Source organism: Oncorhynchus clarkii, chromosome 24 (assembly GCF_045791955.1).
Source record: "Oncorhynchus clarkii lewisi isolate Uvic-CL-2024 chromosome 24, UVic_Ocla_1.0, whole genome shotgun sequence".
NCBI classification, from domain to species: Eukaryota; Metazoa; Chordata; class Actinopteri; order Salmoniformes; family Salmonidae; genus Oncorhynchus; species Oncorhynchus clarkii.
Window position 1 is genome coordinate 18,292,068 of NC_092170.1, and position 20,894 is coordinate 18,312,961.

Genomic DNA, 20,894 nt, shown 5'->3' on the forward strand with positions numbered 1-20,894 from the left:
TCTATATAGAGCCAACCCTTTCATTTGAGCAATTAAAGGGCTCTGTTCATATTAAGAGGAAAGAGGTTGGAACTCATTTCAATATAATTGTGTAAATGTCAGATTATAATTATACCTGTCTAATTTTGATATTTGAGTTTGATGTATAAGTAGAAAATCCTTATTCACAGATTTTCTCAGACATGAACAGATGTTTTTCTATTAGTTTCATTCCACAGAGTGTAGTGTCAGCATGAAACTGGCAAAGAGAGAAGAGAATACTGATACCCTGATACTGAGTTTATATTTTAAGGGTGTTGGCACACACGGTTCCTCTTTAGTTTGGCTAAAACTGTTTGAACATTTGTGAGTCACAAGGAGACTGTTCCACTTGTACCATTTAACTGACAAGAGAAGACAAAAAACGGAATTACGACATATGCCTTGAGGGAGAAGCAGCAAGTCATGTCAAAGGTGTGTTGGAATGTTTGTGTGCCAAGCCCCTCCCAAGTCAGGTGTATAAAAGCACATGCTCCCAGAATGGCTTAAACAATGACACCTGGATATTTTTCAAGCAAGACACACCAAGCAACTGATTTCTAAGAAGACACAAATTTTTGGCAGACCTTCATCGACTCCTCCAGGACTTAAAGAAGAAGAAAAGATGGCATCTGCTGGGTTTCAGATGTTGGGCACAGCCCTGGGTATCATTGGCTGGATCGGGGCCATCGTGGTCTGTGCTCTTCCTCAATGGAAGGTCACAGCCTTCATCGGCGAGAACATAATCACAGCCCAAACCACTTGGCAAGGCATCTGGATGAACTGTGTGGTCCAGAGTACAGGTCAGATGCAGTGTAAGGTATACGACTCCATGCTGGCACTACCCCAGGACCTCCAGGCCGCTCGTGCTCTCATCATCATCTCTATCATGATGGGCCTGGTGGGCATCCTGCTCTCCGTGGCCGGGGGCAAGTGCACCAACTGCGTGGAGGATGAGAGGGCCAAATCCAGAATAGGCGTGGGCTCGGGTGTAGTTTTCATCATCGCTGGCATCCTGTGTCTCATCCCCGTCTGCTGGTCGGCCAACACCATCATCAGGGACTTTTACAACCCCATGCTGATGAGCTCTCAGAAGATGGAGCTGGGGGCTGCGCTCTACATCGGATGGGGGGCCGCGGCCCTCATGATCATGGGAGGAGGGTTCCTCTGTGCCAACTGTCCCCCTAAAGAGGACAATTACCCCACTAAGTACTCAGCTGCCAGGTCCACAGCACCCAAGGACTATGTTTGAGTGGGAGAAACGCCCGAGAGAGAAAGAAGAGAAAGAAAAGCAAGAGAGATTATAAAAGACAGAACGAGACTATGTATATTTATACAGGTGCTGTGCAGTGTGATCCTTACTGTCTCCCATTGTGATTTTGTGATTGTTCGGTCATGTTTGTATGATATCACAGCTTGTTTCCACTGCTAAATGACAAAATTCCAATGTATTTCATTAAAGACAGACTTCCAGACAGTGGCACTTGTATAAGTAAGAAATGACATGATGGCATGTAACGCACCCAGAAAAGGGTGTGGATGGACATTGTCAGCTAATACTCCTTCTGACGTATATTCACAATACACAGAATGAATAAGAACTAGCCAAAGCTATTATTTGAAAACATGTATAAAATATTTCAGAATGATCTGAATGGGTTTCCCATAACGTTTGCATTGAATGCATACATTTCATTCAACATTTTGACTAAATATATTTTTTAAATGTGTGTGATTCAGAAAATGTGAATTTCAATGGTGATAAAACTGTAAATAAATATTTTTGTTCAACTTCAAATGCACTGTCTCATGTTTTCTTTGACTGAACATGAGCAACAACCTTTGATCATATCTCAAATTAATGAATCTTTATCCCTCAGCACGGTCATGCTTATTCTTAGCTCTTCAGCCACACCCCACACCAACCGTCAAACAGACGATTTCATTGAGAAATCACGGAGTAGATAGATTAGACTACTATTTAGTAGACAATTTCACCTTAAGAGTAAACAGCTCTATTCTCTTTTAAATATATACCATATACACCCTCTAGCCATGCTGAAATGTAGGCCTAACATTTCCTACAGTAGCCCAGTTTGATAACAAGCACCAAAATTGGTACATTTAACATAAGAGGAAGAAAAAAACTGATTGATGGCTAGATAAGACCTGAGGTTGAGAAATGCTTTGCCTTTGGAATGGGACTGTTACTTTAGTCTACACTAGAATTTCGAGTAGGATGACTCACCTTTGAAGTTCCCATAGCATCTTGAGAAACCTTCATTGTCCAATGATGCCCCCTATAGGAATAGAAACATAGAACATCCTCATAAGAAGTAAAAACAACATTCAGTTACATGGTCCCCATCACTGCTAACTACACCCCACTTCATTTTGTATTTTGGCAGTCTCAGTGAAAACATTGTGTCCTGATAGGAGTGTACATCAGTGTGCAGTCAAAAAAAACGATAGTTTTAAACACCTCCAAATAACACATTTCCCTAATAACCCAACTCTTTCTTCACAGCCTTCTTGTTAAATCTCCATAGTCAGTTTCCAAGTCATTATTTGATATCAGTCACATAGTAGTGAGTCAGAAGGAAAAGCTGTTTTGTTTTTGCGTCAAGTGGCTATATGACCGTAAAGCTGCTCTTTTCTCTTAGGTCAGCACTGTTAAAGGTCATTGGGGTTCTGTTTGTGTATAAACATCTCTCAGCAAATGGGAGCAGAGCAGGGAGTTTTAGTAACCATACCTGCATCATATCTCTGTTTTTAACACATTACAAACTACCTTCTACAACACAACTCTAAAAATACTGTTTTCTTTTATGTGAACCATCTTTGAACTCTTTGGGAATAACTGGACTCCCCGGGATCTGTCCGTACTCAGGTTGGAGTGTGTGAGGTCAGGAACAATCAGTTGACAGTGTGTGTGTGAGAGGAACTATTTAGTCAAGATGGTTTCCCAGGGGATCCAGGTCATGGGAATAGTCATGTCGTTGATCGGCTGTTTGACGGTCATCATCGTGTGTGCCCTGCCTATGTGGAAGGTCACAGCCTTCATCGGAGCCAACATTGTCACAGCACAAACCATCTGGGAGGGAATGTGGATGACCTGTGTGGTGCAGAGCATGGGCCAGATGCAGTGTAAGGTCTACGACTCCATTATGGCACTACCCCAGGATCTCTAGGCCGCCAGAGCCATGATCATCATCTCCGTCCTGACCGGTATCGTCGGCATCTGCCTGTCGATCGCTGGAGGGAAATGCACCAACTGCACAGCAGAGGAGGGATCTCAACGTCAACAGTGAAGAGGTGATTCTGGGATGCTGGCCTTCTAGGCAGAGTTCCTTAATCTTTTATTTTTATTGGCCAGTCTGAGATACAGCTTTTTCTTTGCAACTCTGCCTAGAAGACCAGCATCCCGGAGTTGCTTATTCACTGTTGACGTTGAGACTGGTGTTTTGTGTGTACTATTTAATAAAGCTGCCAGTTGAGGACTTGTGAGGCGTCTGTTTCTCAAAATAAACACTCTAATGTACTTGTCCTCTTGCTCAGTTGTGCACCGGGGCCTCCCACTCCTCTATCTATTCTGGTTAGAGCCAGATTGCGCTGTTCTGTGAAGAGGGTAGTACACAGCATTGTACGAGATCTTCACTTTCTTGGCAATTTCTTGCATGGAATAGCCTTCATTTCTCAGAACAAGAACAGACTGATGAGTGTCAGAAGAAAGTTATTTGTTTCTGGACATTTTGAGCCTGTAATCGAACCCACAAATGCTGATGCTTCAAGATACTCAACTAGTCTAAAGAAGGCCAGTTGTATTGCTTATTTAATCAAAACAACAGTTTTCAGCTGTGTTAACATGATTGCAAAAGGGTTTTCTAATGATCAATTATTCTTTTAAAATTATAAACTTGGATTAGCTAACACAATGTGCCATTGGAACCCAGGAGTGATGGTTGCTGATAATCGGCCTCCGTACGCATATGTAGATATTCCATAAAAAATCTGCAGTTTCCAGCTACAATAGTAATTTACAAAATTAACAATGTTACTGTATTTCTAATCTTTTTGATCAGAAAAAATAGCTTTTCTTTCAAAAACAAGGACATTTCCAAGTGACCCAAAATGTTTGAATGGTAGTGTATATTTAATTTTATATATATAAAAAATAATAGGGGGCTGATCAGCTTTAATATTGCAGAGAGATTGTGGTTTCCATCTATGTAATTGTCCGCATAATTTCTAATCCCCCAGATATTTGTATGTAAATATATACAGTACCAGTAAAAAGTTTGGACACAACTACTCATTCAAGGATTTTTATTTATTTTGACTATTTTCCACATTGTAGAATAAAAGTGAAGACATCACTATTGGGTCACTATTTGTGGCGGCAGGTAGCCTAGTGGTTAGAGCGTTGGGCCAGTATCGAAAGGTTGCTAGATTGAATCCCCGAGCTGACAAGGTCAAAATCTGTCATTCTGCCCCTGAACATGCAGTTAACCCAGGCTGTCATTGAAAATAAGAATATGAAACTGACTTGCCTAGTTAAATAAAGGTAAAATATAAATAAATAGGTTTGATGTCTTCACTATTATTCTACAATGTAGAAAATAGTAAAAATAAAGAAAAACCCTTGAAGTAGGTGTGTCCAAACTATTGACTGTATATAAAATATACATTTATTTGTATATATTTTCCCCTAACCCTACCATAATTGTAGTATACTAATAGACAACAACACTTAAGCTCCTACTTCCAGTTTATACATATTATATACATTTCACAGACACAGTATATTTTACAGTAGTTATCTTTTGTTTGTTTTTGGTCCCATCCTTCAGCTCTACTCGACACCTCCCATCTATCTCTGAATACCATTCAGTCCCATCCTTCAGCTCTACTCGACACCTCCCATCTATCTCTGAATACCATCCAGTCCCATCCTTCAGCTCTACTCGACACCTCCCATCTATCTCTGAACACCATCCAGTCCCATCCTTCAGCTCTACTCGACACCTCCGATCTATCTCTGAATACCATCCAGTCCCATCCTTCAGCTCTACTCGACACCTCCCATCTATCTCTGAATACCATCCAGTCCCATCCTTCAGCTCTACTCGACACCTCCCATCTATCTCTGAACACCATCCAGTCCCATCCTTCAGCTCTACTCGACACCTCCCATCTATCTCTGAATACCATCCAGTCCCATCCTTCAGCTCTACTCGACACCTCCCATCTATCTCTGAATACCATCCAGTCCCATCCTTCAGCTCTACTCGACACCTCCCATCTATCTCTGAATACCATCCAGTCCCATCCTTCAGCTCTACTCGACACCTCCCATCTATCTCTGAATACCATCCAGTCCCATCCTTCAGCTCTACTCGACACCTCCCATCTATCTCTGAATACCATCCTGTTTTGATTCGTATTTGACATATATTTTTCAACTGTGCTGGGATGCTTCACAAAGGTTCTGAACCTTTCTATTCTCATAATTTCTGCATATTGTAAATGAAAGTTAATCATGAAACTAAGAGTATTATTATATTATTGATCAATTGACTATTACTTTTTTTTTTATCACCCAGCAGTGCTATTTGCAGAGTTTGATCCAGGTAAATGTTGCAATTCTTCAGTCATTCCTGAACCTGCGACCAAAAACGACATATGGACAGTACCAAGGCAAATGATCTAATGATTCTGTCTCTTCGAAAAACTAAATCTGCACAGCTGGGATGGTTGTATCCCCCATATATATAGCATTCTATTGGTTGCAAGAATTTTGTATAATAATTTAAATAGAAAAGTTGAAGTTTTGAATCCAGTGTAGTTTTGTGTATCAGTTCATAAACCATGTGCCTACTCTTTCCAATCCATATGGCACAGCTTAAATGAAACTGGTATACTTTTTTATTCATCACAATTTTCTTTAACCGATTTTGGTCTTTAATGCAGGGCCGACAGACATGTTCCTCACTTTCTCCCCCTTCCACTTGGATCTTCCATTTTTTGCGACAATGCTATAATTAGTTGGTTGTAATTTTGAGCAGACATTTCCATTTATTTTTGTTAACTGCATGTGTGCCATCATGTCTGAGATGTTGTTCATGTCAGTGTAATGTTAAAGATCCACTTAATTCAATTCAATTTAAATTAGGACACTGTGCTCAAAGGACTTGTCTGACAGTTCTTATACCGAAAACAGTGAGTGTTGTAATCACAAAGAACTTGAATGGGTTTGTTGAGTTAAAAGTAATAATGTTGTGAGTTATTTTATAAGTGTACTATGGTTGTTTTTTAAACACCTATTTTCTCAACCACTAAAGTACCCTGTTTATATCCATTAATGTAAAATAAAAATCCATTAGGTTAGGAATATATCAATTGAGTTATGTCTCCATTTTGGCACCGTTTTAACATTGTTCCTGTGATCATTGTAAATAAACAGTACAATTTAATCAGTCTGTATTATCCATTTATATATGAAAGTGCAACAATTAATCCCTCAAATGTGTACTTTGACTGGAGTTTTAGTGAGGAGAATTATCTCTCTGTTGTGGTAAAACATTTGAGCCAGTACCAGTACATACACCCCTATATGCTCTGCTCTGCTTGGTGGGTAAACCTTGCCCTCTTTAGAATGACTTGTGAGATTCTTGATAACAACCAGAGATGCATGTTGACTTGACCATAAAACAGTAAGAGATTTACACAGGCAGCCCAATTTTGATAATTTTTCCACTAATTGCCAAATCACATCAGATCATTGCATCAGATCTTTTCAGAGCTGATCCGATGGTCCAAAATACCAATTAGTGAAAAAAGATCGGAAATGGGCTGCCTGTGCAAATTCTGCCTCTAAAACATCTGTCGCCTTCTGGCATTGTTAGGCCTATTACATTAGGTTTCAGTCAGACCTACTGATTCGCCTATCACACCAACGGGCCAATCCGCACAGCACCAGACAATTGTTATCAAGTGCAGTTCATCTAGATCACACAGGTGCATACAAACCGCTTGCCATGGCATGGTCGACAGGTACAATCATAGGCTACACGCTTTTATAAAGGTAACCACTGTTGGCATTGTAACACCATTTAGAAGTAGCCTACTATGCCTTCAGCTTGTTCGCTAATTCTGGGCATTAGCCTCAGTGTGACCGGATGATTTGGATACATTATTATCTGTGCGCTTCCCTTTGGAAAGTGATCGCGTTCATTGGCAACAACATTGTCACAGCACATATACTGTGATTGGCCTTTTGGTTAACTGCGTGGTAGAGAGTACGGGGCAAATGTCGTGTAAGGTCTTCGACTCCATGCTGGCACTACCTTAGGACCTACAGCCTCCCCGTGCCCTGGTGGTCATCTCCATCATGGTTGCACTCATCGCCATCCGGCTGTCTATGGCTGTGGGGAAATGCACCAATTGCATCGAGGACAAGCGGTCAAAGTCCACAGTCCCCACAGCAGATTTTTCATTTTCGCTGGCATCCGGGTCTGCTTGCAGTACCGGTGCGTGGGTAAAATCACTGGGGAAGCCAAAAAAATGTAGTCCAATCAATGTAAGCTAAATATGATGTGGCTGTCCATGGTCTTTCTGTGGGGTTCAGGTAGAAAACATGTTGACTCACCCTTCTTGTAGAGAAACGCCAAATGCCATCCTCATCTTCTTTCATGTTGACGAAAATGTATATGATTCTGCCATACAGTATACACTTGTATTTTTTGTTATATTAGGCTACCTGGCTAAAATGCTTGCTAATTTCCATTCATGGGCAACGTTAGCTAGTTAACGTTAGCCTTCTACATCTAGCTACATATTGAACTTCCATCTCAGGCCAGGGGGACAAAAGTGTATGAAATAATGGTTGGATCAGAATTATAATCATTCGTCGTTATAATCATTGGCCAGTATGGAGAATTAAGTAAAACCACAAGTCCAAATCCCTATCGCCATCCATAGCTAATTTAGGAAAGGTTCAATTTTAGCTAGCCACCGGAGGACAAAACAACAAGATGCATCAAATCATGTTTTTCTGTCAATGGACGTATGCTTTCAATGGACGTGTGCTTCAATGGACGTATGCTCTCAATGGGACTTAATAGGGGCTCGCTGGCTTCGCTTGCCTTCAATTCTACTGGCGGCAACAATGTCATACTTGTTTAGACCAGACAGTATCAGATATAAATATATGGCCTACACTTAGAGAGATAGGGGCACTGTTTATATCGTTCGTATGCTTTCTCATGTGAGATACATTCAGCCTCTTGCGAATTGAAGGAAAATTATGTAACACAGACAAAATTATTTGGTTCGGTTTTTTTAAAAACGCCTGGCTTCCCTTGGCATCCGTGAATACACTCCACTGTATGGATATAGATGTTCTGTATACACATTTCTCCTCTAGCCACTCCCAGTTACCACACATTTAGATATTGTTCAGACATGCTTTGTTTTGCTTCCCACTTCGCTGCTAAAAATACATTGAAAATGTAATAAACCGGAATAGTTTTACTAGTGAATTCCAATAAACGATTTTGCAACAGTGAGCCTGCAATGGACAAAGCAAGATCAGTGATTCAGTCACTAAGTCACAACATTGAGATGCGATATATCTCGTTAACTTGACATGAGCTTGATTTTACTAAATAAAATTAGATACAAATTAAATGTATTAATTTCCGTGACTGAGTATCTTTTCCCATCAATGTTCCTATTAGAAAAATATCACGGGATGTTTACAATGGTAGGTGGCATTTACACAGGCAGCCCAATTCTGATATTCTGAAAGCACCTAAGGCTAAGATAATTTACTGTTTTTTATTTATTTTACTAGGCAGGTCAGTTAAGAACAAATTATTATTTTCAATGACGGCCTAGGAACAGTGGGTTAACTGCCTTGTTTGTCATAGTTTTTGTCATGTGGGTGGCAGACAGTTTCTTCATCATAAAATAACTATGCTGAGAGAGGGCATAGGTATATACCACTAGATAGCAGTAACGTGTCATCAGTGTATTTGATGGAGGGACATAACTGAGGTGTTGTACTATAATGCAGGTTTCTTTGAATAGAAAGAGAACAAACAGTAATTCAGAAACAATTATGCTATAGTTGATACTGGGCAGAATATGAGGATGATTTGGTCATTCAATGAACTGTCTCTGTAACACTACTGAATGACTTGATATTAGACTTCATCTTAACACAATAACAAAGCACCTAAGGCTAAGATAATTCACTGTTTATTTTATTGGGCAGGTCATTCTTATTTTCAATGACAGCCTAGTCGAGTTACTAGTCCAACTGCCTTGTTCAGGGGTAGAAAGACAGTTCTTTACCTTGTCAACTCTGGGATTTGATCTTCCAACCTTTCAGTTACGAGTCCAACGCTCTAACCACTAGGCTACCCTGCCACCCCCACTTGTGAGACAAATTAGAAAAATAACTAAAGGAAGGGATGTCATTTTAAGCTCTTTCAACATTTTCTGCATGAGAACGGCATAACTCGAACCCCTCTCTCTCCCCGATCAACAGATCTGATAGCATGGGAACATAATACTGCTTTCACACAGTTTAGTGTGAACCGACTCAACTCACTCCAGTCTTTTCAAAAACTCAACCATTATTTATTATTTTATTGATTTAGATGCTACTAGAGTGGATTGATTGCCTCTTTACAATAATAGATCAGAATTGCCGTTATAATCATTGGCCAGTATGGAGAATTAAGTAAAACCACAATTCCAAATCCCTATCTCCAGCCATGGCTAATTTAGGAAAGGGCCAAATTTATCTAGCTGGCTAGCTAGCCACGGAGGACAACAACACAACGAGATGCAACAATTCAAGTTTTTCTGTCAATGGCGTGTGCTCTTAATGAGATTTGATAGTAGCTCGCTGGCTGCCCTTGCCTTCAGTGCTATGGGCAGCAACAATGTCATACTCGTTTGGACCAGACAGCATCAGATAGATGGCATACACGTAGAGAGATGCTGTTTCACTCGCTCTGATTTTATTTTTTATTTTTTTAAATTTCACCTTTATTTAACCAGGTAGGCTAGTTGAGAACAAGTTCTCATTTACAACTGCGACCTGGCCAAGATAAAGCATAGCAGTGTGAACAGACAACACAGAGTTACATATGGAGTAAACAATAAACAAGTCAATAACACAGTAGAAAAAAAGAAAACAAATAGTCTATATACATTGTGTGCAAAAGGCATATGAGGAGGTAGGCGAATAATTACAATTTAGCAGATTAACACTGGAGTGATACATGATCAGATGGTCATGTGCAGGTAGAGATACTGGTGTGCAAAAGAGCAGAAAAGTAAATAAATAAAAACAGTATGGGGATGAGGTAGATAAACTGGGTGCTTACTCCTGTGAGATACATTCGGCCTCGTGCGAATTGAAGGAAAATTAGTTGAAAGATACATTATTTTGTGTTAAAAAAAACAATGGTAACATTTTTTGTCCTTCCCTTGGCATCCATGAATACACTGTCTGCTTTTCAGCTTATTTAAATGTTAATTTAATTGAATTTTTATTTAACTAGGCAAGTCAGTTAAGAACAAATTCCTATTTACAATGACGCCTACCAAAAGGCAAAATGCCTCCTGTGGGGACAGGGCCTGGGATTAATAATTAATAATAAATACAATATAAATATAGTCTTGGGGCCTGAGTGATTAATGCTTCTGGGTGGAGGGATTCTCTCTAGCCAGTGTCCACCAAGCCAGGAGCGGGGACAGTCCTCCTAATATATCGCGGCAAGAGGATCTATAAAATCCTACGTGGCAAGAGCAGACTGTGTCAGCAGATGGCAATATTGGCTTTGAACATTGAATAGCCTAACAATGTTGCTTTGAGCCTTTGTGTTAAAGGAATTAAATTGCTCTATGTTTTAATACCCCATTAAAATTAAACACTCTGTCAATTCATAAGGATTTGTAAGACCCTTATTCTATAATAATGGACAGAGCCCAGTCTTAAAGTAAATCAGCAGAGTTTATTCACGAGAGTACTGAATACGATAGAGTTTACCACAGGTTATAAACTGAAAATGACGTCATTAGTTTCAGCACCAACCCGTGCCATCTCCGTTCCAGTACAAAGGCTGTATCTCAAGCCTTCCCACATCCGTCTCACTTCCAATTTATTATAATTTACGAGCCAAGGTCTTCTCGTGTAGATAAGCATTCTAGCCAGTCTGAAGATATCGTTCATTCATTCCTACCAAGGAACAGACAGTCATTGTTCTAACTCTTGACCACATTCACACACATTATATTCAGTACTGGGATCAAGAAAGAAAACTCATACATATACAGAATAGTATTCTGATTAGTACATATACAGTAACATAATAGTATTCGGATTAGTACATATACAGTAACATAATAGTATTCTGATTAGTCAGTCCTGATTGAAATGTATACATAATTAGTCATCATTGATAAAAATTCCCTTAACACTTTGTGAACTGACTTTTTTGGTTTTTACTCCAATCATTTTAATTTCAAAGTTTTTACATTTCAAATTGTTTTTATTCCATATTTTAATGAGTGATATCAAACTGTTGATTTATTGCATTGCTGGAATTGTGATTGGGTGTTGAGTAGTTGGACAGCTGTAGGATAAAGTCCTTGTTTAGGATGGGCTACTCAAGTCTGGACAGTTAACTTTTGCGGCAACAGGTAGCCTAGTGGTTAGAGCGTTGGGCCAGTAACCGGAAGGTTGCTAGTTTGAAACCCAAGCTGACAAGGTAAAAATCTCTCGTTCTTCCCCCGAACAAAGCAGTTTATTTATTTTTTTATTTCACCTTTATTTAACCAGGTAGGCAAGTTGAGAACAAGTTCTCATTTACAATTGCGACCTGGCCAAGATAAAGCAAAGCAGTTCGACACATACAACGACACAGAGTTACACATGGAGTAAAACAAACATACAGTCAATAATACAGTATAAACAAGTCTAAATACGATGTGAGAAAATGAGGTGAGATAAGGGAGGTAAAGGCAAAAAAAGGCCATGGTGGCAAAGTAAATACAATATAGCAAGTAAAACACTGGAATGGTAGATTTGCAATGGAAGAATGTGCAAAGTGCAAAGTAGAAATAAAAATAATGGGGTGCAAAGGAGCAAAATAAATAAATAAATGAAATACAGTAGGGAAAGAGGTAGTTGTTTGGGCTAAATTATAGGTGGGCTATGTACAGGTGCAGTAATCTGTGAGCTGCTCTGACAGTTGGTGCTTAAAGCTAGTGAGGGAGATAAGTGTTTCCAGTTTCAGAGATTTTTGTAGTTCGTTCCAGTCATTGGCAGCAGAGAACTGGAAGGAGAGGCGGCCAAAGAAAGAATTGGTTTTGGGGGTGACTAGAGAGATATACCTGCTGGAGCGTGTGCTACAGGTGGGAGATGCTATGGTGACCAGCGAGCTGAGATAAGGGGGGACTTTACCTAGCAGGGTCTTGTAGATGACATGGAGCCAGTGGGTTTGGCGACGAGTATGAAGCGAGGGCCAGCCAACGAGAGCGTACAGGTCGCAATGGTGGGTAGTATATGGGGCTTTGGTGACAAAACGGATTGCACTGTGATAGACTGCATCCAATTTGTTGAGTAGGGTATTGGAGGCTATTTTGTAAATGACATCGCCAAAGTCGAGGATTGGTAGGATGGTCAGTTTTACAAGGGTATGTTTGGCAGCATGAGTGAAGGATGCTTTGTTGCGAAATAGGAAGCCAATTCTAGATTTAACTTTGGATTGGAGATGTTTGATATGGGTCTGGAAGGAGAGTTTACAGTCTAACCAGACACCTAAGTATTTGTAGTTGTCCACATATTCTAAATCAGAGCCGTCCAGAGTAGTGATGTTGGACAGGCGGGTAGGTGCAGGTAGCGATCAGTTGAAGAGCATGCATTTAGTTTTACTTGTATTTAAGAGCAATTGGAGGCCACGGAAGGAGAGTTGTATGGCATTGAAGCTTGACTGGAGTGTTGTTAACACAGTGTCCAAAGAAGGGCCAGAAGTATACAGAATGGTGTCGTCTGCGTAGAGGTGGATCAGAGACTCACCAGCAGCAAGAGCGACCTCATTGATGTATACAGAGAAGAGAGTCGGTCCAAGAATTGAACCCTGTGGCACCCCCATAGAGACTGCCAGAGGTCCGGACAGCAGACCCTCCGATTTGACACACTGAACTCTATCAGAGAAGTAGTTGGTGAAACAGGCAGGCAATCATTTGAGAAACCAAGGCTGTCGAGTCTGCCGATGAGGATGTGGTGATTGACAGAGTCGAAAGCCTTGGCCAGATCAATGAATACGGCTGCACAGTAATGTTTCTTATCGATGGCGGTTATGATATCATTTAGGACCTTGAGCGTGGCTGAGTTGCACCCATGACCAGCTCTGAAACCAGATTGCATAGCAGAGAAGGTATGGTGAGATTCGAAATGGTCGGTAATCTGTTTGTTGACCTGGCTTTCAAAGACCTTAGAAAGGCATGGTAGGATAGATATAGGTCTGTAGCAGTTTGGGTTAAGAGTGTCCCCCCCTTTGAAGAGGGGGATGACCGCAGCTGCTTTCCAATCTTTGGGAATCTCAGACGACACGAAAGAGAGGTTGAACAGGCTAGTAATAGGGGTGGCAACAATTTCGGCAGATAATTTTAGAAAGAAAGGGTCCAGATTGTCTAGCCCGGCTGATTTGTATGGGTCCAGATTTTGCAGCTCATTCAGAACATCAGCTGAACGGATTTGGGAGAAGGAGAAATGGGGAAGGCTTGGGCGAGTTGCTGTGGGGGGTGCAGTGCTGTTGACCGGGGTAGGAGTAGCCAGGTGGAAAGCATGGCCAGCCATAGAAAAATGCTTATTGAAATTATCAATTATGGTGGATTTATCAGTGGTGACAGTGTTTCCTATCTTCAGTGCAGTGGGCAGCTGGGAGGAGGTGTTCTTATTCTCCATGGACTTTACAGTGTCCCAGAACTTTTTTGAGTTAGTGTTACAGGAAGCAAATTTCAGCTTGAAAAAACTAGCCTTGGCTTTTCTAACTGCCTGTGTATAATGGTTTCTAGCTTCCCTGAACAGCTGCATATCACGGGGGCTGTTCGATGCTAATGCAGAACGCCATAGGATGTTTTTGTGTTGGTTAAGGGCAGTCAGGTCTGGGGAGAACCAAGGGCTATATCTGTTCCTGGTTATAAATTTCTTGAATGGGGCATGTTTATTTAAGATGGTTAGGAAGGCATTTAAAAAAAATATCCAGGCATCCTCTACTGACGGGATGAGATCAATATCCTTCCAGGATACCCCGGCCAGGTCGATTAGAAAGGCCTGCTCGCTGAAGTGTTTCAGGGAGCGTTTTACAGTGATGAGTGGAGGTCGTTTGACCGCTGACCCATTACGGATGCAGGCAATGAGGCAGTTGGTTGAAAACAGCAGAGGTGTATTTAGAGGGCAAGTTGGTTAGGATGATATCTATGAGGGTGCCCGTGTTTAAGGCTTTGGGGAGGTACCTGGTAGGTTCATTGATAATTTGTGTGAGGTTGAGGGCATCAAGTTTAGATTGTAGGATGGCTGGGGTGTTAAGCATGTTCCAGTTTAGGTCGCCTAGCTGCACAAGCTCTGAAGATAGATGGGGGGCAATCAGTTCACATATGGTGTCCAGAGCACAGCTGGGGGCAGAGGGTGGTCTATAGCAGGCGGCAACGGTGAGAGACTTGTTTTTAGAGAGGTGGATTTTTAAAAGTAGAAGTTCAAATTGTTTGGGTACAGACCTGGATAGTAGGACAGAACTCTGCAGGCTATCTTTGCAGTAGATTGCAACACCGCCCCCTTTGGAAGTTCTATCTTGTCTGAAAATGTTGTAGTTTGGAATTAAAATTTAAGTTAACCCACTGTTCCTAGGCTGTCATTGTAAATAAGAATTTGTTCTTAACTAACTTGCCTAGTTAAATAAAGGTTAAATAAAAACCCAGAGGCAGTGTGGTAAGATTGTCCACAAAGTAAAATAAACCAAATGCCAGTAAAACTATTTAAATCTTCTGAAGGGCTCACTTGCTGACTGCAAACTGTTCTCAGAGCGTTCTGTATTATTCTGTCCGTAAATCCGTGTACGTCTATTTGTTATGTTTCTTATGGTATGTATTAATGTGTGGATGTCCATCACCCATTTTGTATGATATGTTACGAATTACAATTCGTATTATATGTTAAGAATTTGCAAAAATTAGTGTATATGTAATTCATTATTAAAATGTATGATATGTTTTGAATTCTAGCTAGGTGGCTAACATTAGTTAAGCTATGGTTTAGGGTTAAGTTTAGGAGTTAGGTTAAAAGGTTAAGTTTAGCTAAAAGGGTTAGGGGAAGGGTAGCTAATATGCTAAGTAGTTGCAAAGTAAAATGCTAAAGTTGTCTGTGATGTGATTCGAACTCGCAACCTTAGGGTTGCTAGACGTTCGCGTTATAAGTCCACTTACCCTACTTTTGTTTTTGCTTTAAGTAACTATCTGTCTTATGTAACCATACCAAACGTAACATATCTACTAATATCAGTGTCTTGGATTTGCATTGTTACGTTTAGTCTATGAGACCAGGCTGCTTAATCATATATATCTCACATGTGCCCTCCTCCTCTCCTTCTTCACCCCTCCTTGGTAGGCTAGGTCAATGCCTGACATAAATATTTCTAAATACTGTAGTGGTTTGGGGTCTCCATGTTTGAACAATTTTCCCAATACCATGTGCTCAATGTATCTTAAGCATAATCTAAATGGCTCTTGTGATTAGATGAGGGCTTTTGGGATGAAGACACGTTCTTATGTGGTTTGAACATGTCACCAATGCCATTTTCCCTAAATAGCAAGTTGTTGACAGTTTATTGTAACCTGCAGTTGATGAAATGCAACATGATCAGACTGCAGTGAGTCACTTGTGGAAACAAATAACACATTGACTAACTGTGAGTGGAATGTTACTTTCATCATAACACATCCTATCTTTGCATCTTTGAAGTATACTATTTCCCAATGTTGATAAACGGTGTCAGTAAAACCAATGTTCTTATTTGTAAAATAAATAGCCCTGCCTATACGGGTATTTACATTTCCAAAGTCACAGTGAAGGTTTGGGATTGAGCATTTTGACAGATGGTCATGCCTTCATGGAAGTGCCAGTTTCAGTGTCTATTGATGGAAAGAAGTGTGACTATCTGAACTCCATGTTGTTTTGAACCTGTCGCACATGAAAGAGAGCTTTCTGAAAATGACAGTATTGAGTAAAAGATTGCCACCACTCCTTCAGCTCTGTCTGAGTGTCACACAGTATCTACAGCGTGACAGTCTGAGGAATCTGGTCTGTCCAGAACAACTCACCTCGTGACAGGAAACTACTCCTCCTGCACATTCGTCCTCCTCAGCAGGCTCCAGTTGTTTCTGACCTAGGCAGCCAAATTGATCTTTTTCTCAATAAAGACACAGCCTCTCGTCATGGGGAGGATTGGCAAGGAGGTGTTGGGCCTACTGCTCAGATTAATCGGCTTCGTGGGGGTGGCAGTGACCATGGGTATCCCCATGTGGAGGGTGACCACGTACGTACATTGGTGCTAACATTGTGACAGGCCAGATCATGTGGGATGGCCTCTGGATGAACTGCAAGATGCAGAGCACGGGACAGATGCAGTGTAAGATAAATGACTCAGTTATGAGGCTATCCATGGACCTCCAGGCAGCAAGGCCCTTGGTCATCATCTCCATCATCTTCAACTTTGTTGGCCTGTTTTGTTGTCACCTCCATCGGGGGCCAGTGCACCAGCTGCCTGAAATCGGATTCCTCCAAGAGTAAAGTGACGATCCTTGGAGGCATCCTGCTGCTCATTGGTGCTCTTCTGGTCCTCATCCCTGTTTGCTGGTCAGCGACGTTCACTATCTCCGACTTTAATAACCCTCTGACCATCGAGACCCAGAGGAGGAAGATCGGAGCCTCCATCTACATCGGCTTGGGCTCCACAGCGCTGCTCCTCATCGGGGGGGATCATCCTCTGCACCTCCTGCCCGCCCCAGAAGATGTATGGGTAACCAAGCTATCCTCAAGGAGCGCCCATGTACCCCTATCCAGGCCAACCAATGGTCCAGGCAGGGCCCTGTGGGAGAGTTTACACCCCAACCAGCAGGCCCTATTTAGGGACAGAGTCGTGTGCACCAAGCAAGCCGTATGCAGCACCAATAGAATACGCTGTACCTGGACGGCCTGGACAGTATCTGTAACAAAGTGAAATGGAAAGAGGAATGTTCTCCCTGAATATTGACTGGTATTCTCGACCTTGATGTTTTCAAGCTATTGTTTTGCTTTGCTTTGCCTCTGCAGAGTGTGATTGTGCCACCAAAATGTACTTATTTCACTAAGCTAACGTATGAAATTGTTTTAAGATGTTCATACCATGATTCATGTAGCTATTTGATTTGGAATTTTAGGACCCCTTCAGGTATCAAAAAAAATATTTGAAAAATATTGCATTTGGCCTTTTCTACAAAAGCCAATAGAAGCACATTGAATAACACATTCATAAATGGCAAAAAAGACAGTAAAAAGTCAATCATGAGGAATAAGGTGTTGAAGTGTCTGTGCTACATCTAGAAGATATAAGAAAGCTCTGGATATATATATATATATTTTTACACATATTTAACCTCTTTATTTTTGTTGCCACAAAACCTTCTCCATACATCTTCTATTATTTTGTATGGGTTACCTTAAGATGAGTCCCGTGACACATAGTTTGTAGCCCAAACAGTTTGGACGCTACAGAAAATGGCACATCAGCGTTACTGACATCAGACGAGTCCTGTGGGGCTTGTAGGGGTTGTAGAGCAAAAATGGAGAAGTCTCATCTTTCCATATTAGTTTTGTAGGCCAAACCGTTCGGACGCTACTGACATTTTCGTGAGAAGGCCAATTTTAGGGGTGTCTCATGGGCTGACAAACATCGCTGTAGCTCGGCCACCTTCCACCGCAGATGCGGAAGGTCGACATAGGTGGATGTGGCTGATTGAGACACAGCCAGTGCAAAAAAAAAAGATATCTCTAGCTTAAACTGATGGATGTTGATGGGGTAGACTCTTAAGGATTTTAAGGGATCAACATCTTTTAGTTACATAATGACGTAACTGGTCATTTCTGTTTATTTTGGCGATAGCATGGTTTCTCATAAGCTACCTCATATCTCCTCTCTCCAAATATACAAACATCCCACTGGGCACACACTGGTTGAATCTACGTTGTTTCCACGTAATTTCAATAAAATTAGGTCCGTTGAACCAACGTGGAATAGATGTTGAATTGACGCCTGTGCTCAGTGGGATAGTTTTGAGATTCTAAACTGTAACTCAAATCGGTTGTTTAATTAGATTACCAACAGCTTTCTTTAAAATGAAGGTCTCTTAGATCTGAACCGGCTTAAAGTCAATGTTCTGTAATGTGTTTATTTAATGTATTGGTTTATTACAAGAAAGAAATGGGTTCAGGATCAAAACCAAGAAAACAGAAAGTGAATATAGGCCTAAACTTACTTCTGGCTATGACAAATCACAATTCTGGTGTTATTAGCAACTTGACTAGAGGAAAAAATTGTTGCAATAACAATGTCATCATGAAAACATGGAACAAAATTAGTAGCTTCGAACTTCCGGCCATGACTAATTCAGGTGGCATTGTTGACAGTTTATGTCTCTACCATAACCTGTGGGCAGACAGGCCTAACCTCCCAGCTATCCAGCATTCACTACAGAGGCATTGTTTGAATGGACAAATTACTATCTCTTCACAAGTCTTGTTTTCGTTAGCGTGTCTCATCGAAACCGGTCGCCAACCACACATACCGACCGGGGAAGTGAAAGAATCTGGCCCAGCATGAAAATTACCATGTCAACTGGTTTCAGGTCAGGGGGAAAGAAGTTGACTCCACCCTTTCAGGATCAGAGAGATCCATATAACTTCAGGGGACGTGACTGAGCCATTAGTTAACAACGATTACAACCAAGCTGAGCTGACCTGCGTTGACTCTCCTCTACAACCTCTGCCCCTAGCTTCATTGATTTTACAACAAAAAACAAGAAGTCTTCAAAATGGTGTCGATGGGAAGACAGATGCTGGGCTTCATCCTGGCTATCATCGGGTTCCTGGGGACCATCATTGTGTGTGCCCTGCCTATGTGGAAAGTCACAGCCTTCATCGGAGCCAACATCGTGACTGCTCAGGTCATCTGGGAGGGCTTGTGGATGAACTGTGTAACCCAGAGCACGGGACAGATGCAGTGCAAGATCTACGACTCCCTTCTGGCCTTACCCCAGGACCTGCAGGCTGCCAGAGCTCTGAGCGTCATCGCCATCATCGCGTCATGCTTCGGCATCCTCCTGGGAATTGCTGGAGGAAAGTGCACCAACTTCGTGGAGGATGAAGCTTCCAAAGCTAAAGTAGCCATTGCCAGCGGGATCATCTTCATCGTGGCTGGCGTCCTCATCCTCGTCCCTGTCTGCTGGTCCGCCAACACCATCATCAGGGATTTCTACAACCCCCTGCTGGTCGAGGCCCAGAGGAGGGAGCTGGGGGCCTCGCTATACATCGGCTGGGGCACCGCAGGGCTCCTGATCCTGGGAGGGGGGCTCCTCTGCAGCTCCTGCCCACCCAAGGAGGAGCGTGACAACTACCCAGTGAAGTACTCACAGGCAAGATCCACAGCTACCAGCAGAGCTTACGTCTGAGCAGGAAACTGTTGAAAGAGAGACTATAAATTATTTGATTACCTTTGGTAATCCTCTGTGAATTGAAAATACCCTGCAAGACTTGGCATTTTCAAGTCTTGTTCTTCTGCATTTTACATTTTGAAAGTGATGTGAAATCAAAACAGAATGAATCTATGAAAACAAATTTACTGAGTACTTTAGGACTGCAAGAAAAAGACAAGACAGAACTCTTGCCCATAAGAGAAGTAGTGTGACTGTATATGCTGCCTGTAGGGATCATCTCATGAGTCATGAAGGGATGACTGAAGTGAATTGAAGCCATTCCCATAACCCTAACTTCTCTTTTGCTGTATAAGGACACTGTACCAGAATGATAATATTGATATTCATGTAAGAACATGGGCAATATGATTTGAGAGTTAAACCATAGGTACAGTATATATGTATTATTCACTTGTCATAACTTCGTACTGTAGATCACAGTATGTTTTGCAAACATACAATATATGTTCATTGATTATGTCTGAAGAACTTATTCAATTGCTAACTTTATTTTTCTATAAAATGTTTCCAACAAAGTTTACACATTGGTCTTAACTGTCTTTTTTAAATAAATCGACTCCAAGTTACTGTGATTTCCTTTATCTCAGCGGAAATCTTAAATGTCTAATAGCATAGTATTTAGGTGAAATGACCTTCTGATGATCCTTCCCCACTGCCTTCTGTTTGAATTACACCAAAAAGTGGTTTTGGAAAGTGGGATTTTACATCCCATTGATTCAAGTAAGAAAGTGAGGAAAATATTTAGTCCGGTCACACAATCCTGAGAACACCTATTTCTTCTAACGATTTGAAATAAATTTACCCCATTATACCCTCTGAGACATTTACTGTAAGACTGGCAGTGACAGATTGACACCAATTCGTTTTGTAAATCTTTAAAGTGGGGCAAGAATGCACAGATTAACCAGTTACCCAATTTACGTCAGGTGAGATAAGAAAACAGTTCTGTATTTTAAACTGGCTTCCTCTCAGAACCAGCTATGCAGAATTTAGGTCCACCAGACAAACATTAGAGAAACTGGCAGAACCGGGTTTGTTTTCATTGTTGA

At 41.2% G+C, this 20,894-nt stretch overlaps 1 pseudogene; it reads left to right on the forward strand.

Moving 5' to 3' along the window:
- The first annotated feature begins 513 nt into the window (after positions 1-513).
- Positions 514-20,410, forward strand: LOC139382594 (uncharacterized; annotated as a pseudogene).
- The last annotated feature ends 484 nt before the right edge of the window (positions 20,411-20,894 follow it).